This window comes from Corvus kubaryi, unplaced genomic scaffold (genome assembly GCF_017639235.1).
Source record: "Corvus kubaryi isolate FWS band 111438036 unplaced genomic scaffold, C.kubaryi_AGA036_p1.0 37367, whole genome shotgun sequence".
Taxonomy (NCBI): domain Eukaryota; kingdom Metazoa; phylum Chordata; class Aves; order Passeriformes; family Corvidae; genus Corvus; species Corvus kubaryi.
The window spans coordinates 407899-420022 of record NW_024581119.1 but is presented as its reverse complement, the minus strand read 5'-3'; the positions used below and the strand labels follow the sequence as shown (position 1 = coordinate 420022).

Here is a 12124-nt window from a genome sequence, read left to right as displayed (position 1 = left end):
ACCAGATGCTTCAGCTGTGGGACATTCTTCTCTCCTAAAGGTTCTGAGTGCATGATGCATGGGAGGTTCAGCCAGTGACTGATATAAGGGACAGGGAGACTGAGGGGGAAAAAAACCCAAAAGTTCCATTTTGCTTTTTCACCTAAAAGGTTGACATTTTTGAAGATGCCTCATGTGTTTTAAAATCTTCAGCGAAGTCGAGCACAAAGTTCCTCAGCCAAGGAGCCCACACCCCTTAGCACTTGGCAACAACTGAGGCTGGAGGAAATTATAATTGCCTTTTCATTCTTCTCAGTGGCATCAGGAAACATTAAAATTGAGTTTGGTTGGTCACATGGGAGTGTCATCCATCAGCAACACGGTGTGCGAGAGCGCGATGGAGAGTTTCTCCCACTGCAGGCAAAAGGCATTATTAAAGAGACTAATCACTAAAAAATATAGTACAAATAACCCACTTGTCTGGTGAGCTTGATGGCTTTATTTTCATATTCTCCAGCATAATAAGCACAGCCTGGACTGCTTGGATCTGCCTCTCCAAGGGCCTGATTGGTTTTAAATATCTTTGCTAACCACTCCACACTGAGCCCATAAATCTGGGTTTGGGTAACTGAGAGCCAGGCTCCCGAGCTCACAGTTTGGATGAGGCGTTAATTAAACACACGCTTAGAAAGATGCAGAGATGCAATCCTTCAGTCCTTAAACTTGCTGCCATTTGCTGTTCTGGATGCTGGCTTCCATCAGTGACGGCCGAGAGCGTGGTAAAACCTCTGATACCGTTTCCCACGGGATTCTCCTGGAGAAATTGGCTGCTCATGGCTTGGATGGGTGTACTGTTCACTGAGTAGAAACCTGGCAGGGTGGCTGCGCCCCAGGGTGGTGGGGAATGGAGTTATAACTGGTACCACCCTTTAAAAACCAGAGATACAGCCCTGAAGGAAACACAGCCCGTGTTTTCCCCTCTTAAATTAAATGAGGTCTGAAAAGTGTTGTGACCTTGACCCCTGGGCTGCATTTAACCTCAAGCAGCACAAAAATATGACTTCTTTTTTTCAATCTACATACCAGGTTTTCTTCTTCTCAGAAGACAAAAGATTAACTCTGTCTGCTTTGAGCAGTTTTGATTCAATTGGCCCTCTCCCTGAACTGCAAGCTGGAGCTAATGCACAAGGATGGAAGTCAAGCACGACTTCCAAACTGTTTTCTTTTAAGCAGCCCGTTACACATTAACCTGCAAGATTGTGTTTTAAGGGAGCCTTGTTCATCACCTCAGAAAAGTCAAATTAACATAATATCTGGAAAAGAACAATGGGGATAGAAACTGTTAGTCATTGTTGATGGAACAGGTAAGTTTCATGGCATGATCTGCTGAATATTCATACCATATTGTTTTTGACATTTAAGAACTCAATTATCAGCTGACTAATCAGTCTTTTACAGGACATTATTTTTGTGATGGAAAACGCAGTGCTGGTAAGCCTCAAGGGAAACACTGCTCAGAGAGATCTTGGATCTTGTTTTATTCTGAAGGCAGGGTTTTTCTTTATTAAATGGATTAATTTAGCCCTTCTGCCAGCAAGAGACTCAGAGCCCTCTGGCGGGGTGGGCAGATTTTATCCAGTCTTTCCAGCTCCATGTGATGCTGGGGCTTGAAAGCATCCTTCCCACCAGAGCCAGGGCTGGCCCAGCTTGAGGGTACTCAGGGAGGGGAAGGGGAGCAGCCCCTGGTCTGGTCAGGAGCTCCAGCAGAGCAGGGCTCTCGTGTGCTTGGGAGCCTCAAAATTTAATGACTGCTTCTGAAAGCAAGAAAGGGCTGGGAACAGTCTAAGCCTTAAGAGAGATACTCAAATCTCGTCCTTTCCCTTTCTTTCCCTTTTTTTTGGAAGGTGTTTTGGAAATCTAATGATAATCTTTGTGTAATTTACCTCTTGCATTGAACAGCTCAGGGACCAGCTTTCTACTTGATAGATTATTTTGACATATTTACTCATAGCTGTGTCTGCCTCAGCAGCATCCCCGTAAAAACCTCAAACTTTAAATTAATACGTGGGGACTGAGATTTTTCTTGCCTGCAGTTGAACAGTCTCTTAACACTCTCTCCTCTCTCTGGCTTTTAGTTATACTTAGGTCTAAAAGTGTAACTACGAGAAAGCACTGAGTGCATTTGTTTTAGAGCAAAAATGGAGATGTTTTTGCCAAGGGTTTGGTGTTGGGGACCTGCCCTCGGCCGTCCTGATGACCACGGTGTCAGCGGTGCTGCTCCTCTGCACCAGCGTCGGGGCACAAAGCGGGGATGGGGGCTCGGAAAATTCCCCACAGGTTTAGTCTAATCTATGGATGAAAGCAGGAACATTATTTCACCTTCGTGGAACGTGACAGTTATTAATAACCCCATTAAGAGCAGTGCCATTCGGCTCTGTTTAGGCAGGCGATGCTGGAATGATTGCTGGGAGGCGGGAGGGCTCCCCCGACTTCCCGAGTTAACAAGATGTTGTGTTGCTGAACATTGCTTTTCTGTTTCGGTAACGAGCTGCGCTCGGGGTGTTGTGGGTCAGATCAATAGGAGCACTGGCCCCCTCCGTCACCCCTGCGGAGAGTGGAGAAGGACAGCAGCTGAAGGATTTCTTACCAGTTTTTAAAACAAGCACTTTCCTTTACACTCGTGTTTATCACACACTTCAGAGGGGTTTTGGTTTTTTTTCCTTTTGCAGAGAAGCTTTACTCCCCTGACACGCAGCTGGGCTTGTGGAGATCCTGGAGAGGGCGGCTGTAGTGGGGGTGACAGTGGGTGCTGTGGTCCCCCCGCCGTGCAGCTCTGCTTTGGGGGGCTCTGGGCAGCAGGGCTGTCGCTCTGCTTTGCTGCACCCCCACTGCCACTGGCACCACATCAGGGTGTTGGGGCTGGTTTGTGTAGGCTCGCAGCGAGCTGCAGGGATGCTCGGAGCTCTGTCAGCCCTGGGGTTCCTCGAGGTGCCACAGATGCCCATGGCTCGTGGTCGGGTTGTGGGGGCTGCTGTACACCCACACAGGAGCTGCTGCTTGTGGGCTGCTCCTGAATGTGGACAGAGGTGGCACATCAATGTAGAGCTCAGAGAAAGAGCCAGAAGCAGCTGGGAAGCCTCAGCAGCTCCTCTCCAACCTCTGCAGGCCTGCATTTCTGTGCAGTGGGCCACACTAGGGATACTTAGGGTTGCAACCAGGGTGGGCCAGGGGTTAGTGGCTGTTGGGCAGGGATGTGGGGCAGAGCAGCCTCTCATTAGGAGCTTGGCAGGGCTTGGCGTTTACTGCTTTTCTTTCAAAGGAAGAAAAAACGGAGCATTGCATCTTGGGGGTTTTGTTTGGGAGGAGAATACCAAGAACTGTAATTCTTTTTAAAGCCAGTGTTATATCTTCATCCATGTAGATGTGCACCCGCTCCTTTATCTCACATGGGGATAATGATGTCTGGCTCCACAGAACGTGAATAATTCATAGGCATAAACACTCAGTGCCCGGTGTGTGACGGCCCTCTCTGTGCAAAGGAAACAATCCCGGGAAAATATAAAGGAATAATTACATGTCTGGGGTCACTGGGTGGTTTTAGGGTTCAGTTCAGAGGGCCAAGGGCTGTTGATATGACGGGGCTGGCAGCAGTGGCTGGGGGTTGCAGTGCAGGCTCTGCCCCTCTGTCCCATGGGCAGGATCAGCCCCTCTATCATCTAGGACTCGGTTTGCCACTTTCTTATCAGCAGTTAATTTTTTGGTGTTTGTGCAGCCACTGAGTGATCTCCAGTGTCCCCAGAAAGCAAGTGTAGAACAGGTAACTGGGACAGGTGCTCCAGCCAGTTGGGCTCTGTGCCACACCATAGGATTTAGGTCTCATTTTGCCTCTATCAGATAACTTTTCAAAACAAACCTGCATTTTATTCCCTATAAGCGGAACACTGCTCAGGTCCAGCTCTCTTTTCTCTTTGCAGAGAAGAAAATTGGCACATTTCCCCCTGCAAATACATTTATTGTGCAGTAAGGGATCACAACACCATTTAATCCTGAAGATTAAAACCTTATGTTGTCGGGGAATTCCTACGTGGAGCACTTACTTCCTTTACACTTGTTTTCTTTCTTTCCTGATGGATACAGCTGTCTGTTCTCTTGTCACCAGCCAGACCCCTCATACCCGTGCCAGGGCTATTACTCCATCACATTGCCACTCTGCAGAAAGCAGGTATTAAGCAAAACAGCATTCTCAGAAGCAGAAACCTCTATTGTTAGCAAAACAATACCTGCAAAACAATTTCCTCCTGACTGGAGCCTCGTTGCTCCCAGCAGCTGGATGGGAGGCGTGGTTTGTGGTGGTCACATTGATGCTGCTCCTGACCCCAGAGCGATGCCTCTTCCTGCAGGTGGGCAGAGGGAGGTGGAGGAGCTCTGTCCCGAGTCCTCGCATAGATGCTCTCATGCAGGATAACGTTTTCCCCACTATGGGCACCGTAGAGGTCACTTTGCTGCTGTCCAGAATTTTTCTGAAATGAGTCAAAAAGTACTGGCTGGCATCCCCTAGAACCCCTGAATGTTTCTGCGCATCAAATTTGGGCAGGGAAAAAGGAAAGACAGTTGGTAGTATGGGGGGAAAAGGTGGGGTTTGTTGGGGAATATTTTCCTGTCTGCAACAGCAAAGGAGGCTGAGCCCCACAGCAAACAAGCCCAGGCTCCTGGAGTGGCAGAACGCCAGACCTGGAGATTCACTGCTCGTTTTTTCAACAACAACAATTAGCTTCTTCAGCTAATGAGGGGTTTCATAAGCAGCCATGAATAATAGTGCTTAGGGACTCTTGGCAAAAATCGGTGGTTTGAATCAGACAGCCACCGTCTCTTTGCAATCCAAGTGGGGGATCCTCACACAGCAGCTTCCTCCCCAGTCCGTTTCCTGGGCAGACAGGCAGGCAGAGGGAGCGGCGCCTGCTGCCAGTGGGGTGTGAGTGGTTTTGTTACGGGCATCTCCGAAGAGTCCCTGGAGGAAGCAACGATCCAGTTCTGCAGAGGCAGTCGGGGCTATCGGAATACGATGGCAGCACTGGGAGACATGGAGAGACCCTGTGACTGCATCGATGGGAAGGGGAGGGACGTCAATTCTATCTCTTTGAATTAATGAACTACAGCCTGAAATTTGCAGCCTGGTTAAAAGCAGTATGGATTTCACCTGCTTGCTGCTCGAAGAGGATTCCTGCTTCCCCGTGTGCTCCCCCCAGGCTGATGGGTTCACTGCAGCCCTGCTCCCCTCTGCATCCCTCCCTCTGCCTGGCAGATCCAGGCTCCCTGCAGGCTGCTGCTCTGAGGGGAGGTTCAGGAAAGTTCCCGAGCTTTGCCAAGAGGTGCAGGCCAAGGAAAGTGTCCTCCTCTGAATGTGCTCCTTGCCCCCATGTCCTGGAGCCCTCTGACCACGCTGGCATGGCAGGCTCAGAGCACAGCCAAGCGCTGCCCACCTTGCAGTGGTGAGCAGTGGGACATTCCCACAGCAAAGGGCTGGTCACACAAGCTGGAGAGAGGGCCCAACTCTTGCTGGAGCATTGCCATTGCCAGCTCCAATCTTCAGCCTCTTCCTAAGCATGAGGCAGCCTCAGCTTTCCAATTTTAATTTTATTCATACAGCTGCTATTACTCCATCTGGATCACACAGGGTGAATACTAATAGCCCTCTGGATTGTTTTAAGTGCAGATCTGAACCAGATACTTGCCTTCATTTTGTCAGGAGCTGTAGCATCACACTGAGATTTGTGGAGTTTCCTCCTAATGGATCCCTCCTGGTGCCAGCATTGGAACCTGGTGTGTGTGTGTGAGGGCAGAGGAAACCTGCCAGTGCCACAGAAAGGGAGACATGGGCACCCTTCTTGCTGGACTGGAACATAAATTCATCATATATATGTATATAAAATTCATATAGGTTGCTCTAGCTGAGGATGCCCCAGGGAACACCTCGCCCTGCAGTGATGGGCTGGCTCTCCCCTGGGCACAGGAGCTCCCCTGCCCCATCTGTCATTACACTGCACAAGAGGATGCCCCCAGGTCTGCTCTGAGGGCACTCCGACCTTCCGCCGCATCCGAGGTGGGAATTACTCCATTTAGCAAAGAGGATTAATGTTTCATAACAAAGGGTAATTTATTCAATTGTATGCAAAAAAGGTAGCAGTAATGCACGGACGAAGCTCACTTTATTCCTGGCTATTGCACTGGAAGTTTAAATCCTGTGAAAACATCAGTAAGGCCGTTGTGCACCTCTGGGGAGAACTTGACCAGCCCCAGCTGGATTGGATTGCCTGCATTAACTGCACTTGACTCTGACAGAGGGGGCAGCTGGCAGGGTTTCAGGGTGCACAGCCTGCTCTGGAGCAGATGGTGAAGTGCTGATCCCACAGAGAGCACCACAACCTCCCACCCCATCCCACAAGGGGATCCTTGAGGTGAGCCATGGGGAGCTGCTTCTTCTGACAACCCCATTGCCCAGCAGCTGGTGTGCACATCCTGGCTCCTGGCTTAATGTCCTCCTGCATCCCTGCAGAAGGAAGGCTGGAGTGCAAGCAGGAATCCTGACCCACAGGATGGCCAAGTCCAAACTGCCCATGTTCTTTCTGGGGCAGCAGCAACTGTGTTGCTGTAACTGTGATGGGCTTGGAAAGGAAGTATGGGCAAATTTAGGAACATCTGGGAAAAGCTAAAATTGTCCATTGGATGAAATTATGGGAAAAAGCAGACAGACTCTTGGGAAACAAAAACCATCTTGTACTTGAAAGCTTGCCATTACCCCAACCATCTCAGTGGTCCTGGCTGCCCAGCACCTGAAGCCAGGCTCTAACAGACAGTGACAGAGCAGGAGGCCCTGAACAAACACAATTGGGTTGTTACTGTTTATCTAGACCAAGATAAATGCACTGAACGCCATCCCAGGCCCCGTGCAGAGGCCATGTGTGTCCAAATTCCTGTTGTGGACGGTTCCGCGTGGCGCTGATGGCATCGTGGGTCTCTGCAGCACCTCGGGAGGTATTTATAGCATTTCGAGATCTTTTGTGCCACGTGAACTCTTGAAATAAGAACCCAGTAAGAGCTTTTACCTTCCAGGGAGGCTATAAAGCCTCCATATCTGCATTGATCCAGCCCTGGGGATTTGCATTAATTACTTCTTCCTCCAGTGACTTTCAGCCCCAGATTGAATCTCTGGCGAAGGTACCTGCAGCACACACAGTCCTGACACCGACCTCATATCGCCTGTCTCAGCAACGGAGGGGCAGCTCCCTGGGAGAGGGGACATTCAGTGTTTCACACCGAGGCAGCAAATCCTCCAGCGCTGTCACATCGCCACACGCACGGCAGGTCAGTAATCTGAGCTACAGCAAGAGACTCGGGAGGTTACTCCTGACAGAAAATAAGGTTTAAATAAAATAAGTCACTGTGCCATGGTGCTGGCTGCTGTTTTGGCCAAAGACAGAAACAGAGATGTGAAAGGACTTTTATTTCCTTCTCCTGCTCGCCTGTCAATTCTGTTTTCACCAAAAAGATTCTCCCTTGGGCTAAAGACTAAATTGGCAAAGTTGCATTTATAGGGAATTTCTAAGAAAGGATTTATGAGGGAAACCTTGAAAGTTCCTTTGCTGAAGGGACAAGAGGGCTCCTTCCCCACTAGGTTCCAGCCTGTGGCTTCCCGGGGAGTCCTGCTCCTGCTGCCCTGGCAAGCAGGGCTCCAGCTTATGCCATTTCTTGCACTCCAAACCCTACCTCGCTGCTGAGTTCTCCAAGAGCCACTGCTCATCCGCCTCGCTGCAGGGCTGTGTGGGACCATGGCTCTTCACATTGTTTCTGGAGGAAGGGCTCTTTGGGGACACAGCTCTCATCACTGCTTCACTGGCCGTGGCATCAAAGAGAATAGCAGATAAATTGTGGCTGGAGACGATGAAGCGGAGCAAGCCTCTGGGATTTGCTCTCGCTCCAGGACTGTGCCACGCAGTCATTAATGATCTAGAGAAGCAATAAGCTGTGGAGGAACAGAATTTGCGATGACACACAGCTGTGTCAAGTAGGCAAGTTTAAAGAAGTTGGAGAAATTTTAAGGACATCCACCAGTAGCTGGTGAGCGAGTGCCTGGCTTGGCGATGGTGTTTGCTTTGCCCAGTACAAAATGATGAACAGAGACGGCAATTACCTGAGCTGTTGGCAGGAATGTCTGTGCCCTGATTAACCCTGTCAGCTCAGAAAGCTGATACAGAGTTGTGCCAGAGGAAACCCTGCACACACAGCCTGAAAGCCAAGAAATACAGTTCCCTCCAAAGTGTACAGCAGGGAAAATCCAGCCCTGGAAATAGGAGGTTTTCATGATCACCTGAGCATTAGTGTTTAGTTCTGAGACACCTCAGAGAAGATACAGGAGAAATAAAAATTACAGCAATGCTTTCCTGAATAAGATGAAACTCCTTGCAATAAATTATTGAGGATTCCAAAGTACTTAGCCGAGATCACACGAGAAATCTGGGGTGGTCTAGCCCCCAAAGAGGTTCCTCACAAGCCAAGGGCTCAGCCCTGCTGATGGCATCCTGGGACAGGGGATGGCAAGGAGTGGTAATTCTCCAAGCCCAGCACTGCTCTACTTTTTTCCCCTTAACAACTGAAGTGATTAGAGTGAAACTTTGACTTGATGAGCGATCGCTGTTGTGGTGGCAGCTGAGTGCAGCCCCTTCATTTTCTTGGTTTGTCTTTAAAAGAACATTGGCAGCATTTCATCCCCATTTAATGCTCAGGCTGTCTGTTCCATATTCATTTCTCTCTCCCTTCTTCTCCTCCTTCATACTTAAAAGAATCAAATTATTGTTTTATTTTTGTTCACATGTACAAAGCAGGGACTTGTGAGGTGGCTGTTCCTCTTGGTACATGCCACCAGTGGGACACAGGCTGTGCTTCGTCACGGAGGGAGCAGGGGCAGAGCTGCAGCAAGCCCTAATTACAGGATAATGTGCAAAAGCAGCTCCATATTTCTTTCCCCTAGGTTCCAGCTCAGTGGAGTCCTTTAGTCCTCAAGCTCTGATGCGTTGGAAGCTTATTCAGCGTTATTTCTGTTAATTAGTGGCATTAGAGCAGTTTCAGGAAATCCTGGATGAGCTCAGAGCTGTTGCTGTTGTACAATTTATTGCCACCTTTCTTCCTCCCAGGGCCCCAGCCCAGGGCCATTGCTTCGTAGGCAGAAAACACAAGAGAGCCCCGACCCACAGCGTTCCCAGGCTGGAGAGGGCAGGAGTGAGCAGCGATGTGCAAATCGTCTGTCACCGCTCACCCCGGGACAGGGAATGAGGCCCCTGCGAGCCTCTCCCTGTCTCCCACTCACCTGAGCCCCTCGGGGAGCTGAGTTCTGCTGGGCATCTGCCCTGCAGCTCCTTTTCCTCTGCTCACTGAGCCCTCAGTCCCTGGCAGTATCGACCCTGGCACTAAATCACCTCCCACCTTTCCTCTGCCGTGCAAACACTGGGCAAAATATTTATAGCAGGGATCTGCAAGCTCCCAGCTCCTGCTGGGGATGCAGCTCACGTGCCACGTATTTCAACAACAAGGACTTATTAAATAATAACTGACATTTACCTAGCTGCCTCTTGTCCTCAGGGCCCCCAGGACTTGGCAAACTTTAATTAATAGTTGTTTTAATAGTTAAATAACCTTTATAACTGCATTTCATTTATTCCAGGCCCATCAGAAATAAAGTCATAATGATCTGAGTCAAGCGATAAAACACAACATCTGGTTTAATGTTTGCAGGTTATTTAATGAACTGAGGAACCTGGCAGAAGAACTAGATATTTATTTCTTTTTCTTCTTGTGAGAAATGGGGTTTGTAGTGAGATACAGCTTGATGCTGGTGTTTGGCCTCCTGTTTTTCTTCAGCAGTGGGTTCAGCTGTGGGACCCCGTGTGCCCATCCCATGGGAACAGGGTGCCAGGGCATGACCACGGACAGAGTGCAGAACACCACTGATTTATCTGTGGGTGCATTCTCTGCCATCTGTTTTTACATGGCCCTGGGCACAGGATGAGCAGCTCCCACACAGTGCATGCTTCACCGGCCACGGAGTTCCTGCGTCTGCAGAATGCACGGCAAGGCTGGCAGTTGTCCCAGAGCATCCTTCCCAGGAGCGGGTTCCAGGACAGGCAGTGCCACCTCCAGAGGCTTCTGAAGCCTGCTCCAGAGGGCTGACCAGCCCCTCACACCTGAGTCCCTAAGTGGCTCCCACATCTTGCCCTCTGGCTTGCAGCAGGCCCTGTCCCTGTGTCCCAGCTCAACCTCCCTGCAGCTCGGTGTTACCTGCTCTCCCTCAACTTCTGACACGTTTCCTCATCTTTCTCCGCAGCCTATTAAGAGTATCCTGACTAATGTTGCTTAACGCAGCTCACTCTGCGGATCCCAGAGTACCGTCTGCACAATAAAATTAGCTTCCTCGGGCATATTTTGGGTACTCGTGCTCCCCCCGCAATGCTACCTATTAATTGCACAGAGAAAATATTCCAGAAACTTACTTGTGCCCTTGAGCTACATTCATGTTTATTTCCATAACTCTTTGATACAATATTTGTCTTTGCCTGACTTAGTTTGCCAAAAGGAAAGGGAGAAGGAGGAGAAGCATATGAGGGATTTGGATTGCCTCACATCTGCCTTTCTTTAAGCAGCCCATATGGGAAAACATATTCTTCTGCACAGAATTTGTTAAAGGTTTCGTAAAACGCATTGCGTACACATTTAGCACAGAACCCAGCAATATTTATATTTAAAATGGGTCCAAACAGATCCATTTGGAGAGGGTTTGGAAGATGTAGGGTGGCAGTGCACATTGCGAATGTAATAGTCTCGTTAGCTGGCTCAGCTTGTGGGATCTGCTCTGTGAGTTGATGGGAGGAGAAGAAGCTCCCAGTGTGGTAAGCATAAAAATCATAATGTATGCAGTGCTGTGAGCATATTTCATCTGTGACGCTCTGAAAAGGTGACATTATCCATGTTCCCCTTTAAGACAGAGTAGCTGAGTAAATGGGAACCCACATGAGTGGTTACTTCATCTATTTCCCTGGTGTCGGTGTAAATCACGAGAGGCAACTTGCAACCCCCTTGTTCCTGTTGGTGCACAGCTACTCACGTGCATCTCGTCCCATCGAGTCCCCTGCAGTAATTCATGGAATTCGGGTTTCATGTGCTGGCCGGAACAGATTAGCCCGTGGGGTGAGGGAGGAGAAGCCGGATCCAGCCCTCCTGGAACCCTGGTGCAAGCCCAGCAAAGCTCCCCTGGAGCCAGCACGGATGGGGAGTGGTGGGAGGGAGAGCAGAGGCTGATCTCAAACAGCAGATCGCGGGTGTCTGTGCCGTGATTCCAGCAGGGTATCGGCCCACTAACGGGTTTATTTTATAGGGATGAGATTTAAAACCACGTTAGTCTCTCCCCGCCCCCTGCGCATGGTGCTCCCTGCACAGCCCCACTCCTAAGCAAGGCTGCGGATGTGAGGTCCTGCCGGTAGCAGCAGCAGCGGAGGCAGACAAGCACTAATCACATCCCATTAGCTTCTTTCAGCCTTCGCTGGTTTGGTTTGGTTTATCTGAATCTTTATTAGATAAGCTTGAATTAGCAACAGGGCGTGTGATGCAACAGCCTCTGTGATCCCATCCGGAGAGGCGGTGCCGCTCCGCGCCATCCCGAGCGCACAGCCCTGCCTGCCTGCAGCTGATTTCATTTCGTCTTGGCAATCTTCTGCTATGCACTTAAGTAAACAAAGATCAAGCTACTCACAGCCTTAATTAGGCTGCACATAAATAAGAGATTACTGGATTAGCCAGGAGTATACGTGGGAGAGTAACAATCACGGCAAGAAAATCCCGCTACCAGTGTTTCCCTTGCAGCGCATCCCTGTGGATCTCCCCTGTCCCTTCCCACCCCACGCTGGTTTTTTGCTCTCTTGCAAAACTGCGGGACTGACGTGAGCGTTGCAGCGCTGGGGGGGTGGATGGTGTGGGGAAGCAGCAGTGGTGGGTCCTGTAGCTGTGCCAGGAGGGGAGGCACTGGCTGAGAGCACCGCGCTGCTCTCTCGGGATCTGCAGCGTGTCCTGCTCCACTGGGGCTTGGTGACTGAAGCTGAGG

General features: G+C 49.9%; 1 long non-coding RNA gene across 1 annotated transcript; it reads right to left on the bottom strand.

Annotated features, from left to right (window-relative positions):
• Nucleotides 1-458: 458 nt before the first annotated feature.
• LOC121667567 lies at nt 459-11515 on the bottom strand. The gene is made up of 2 exons (XR_006017106.1): nt 11132-11515; nt 459-4499 (listed from the first exon to the last, which is right to left on the bottom strand). It is a non-coding gene; the product is annotated as an uncharacterized LOC121667567 (long non-coding RNA).
• Nucleotides 11516-12124: the final 609 nt, after the last annotated feature.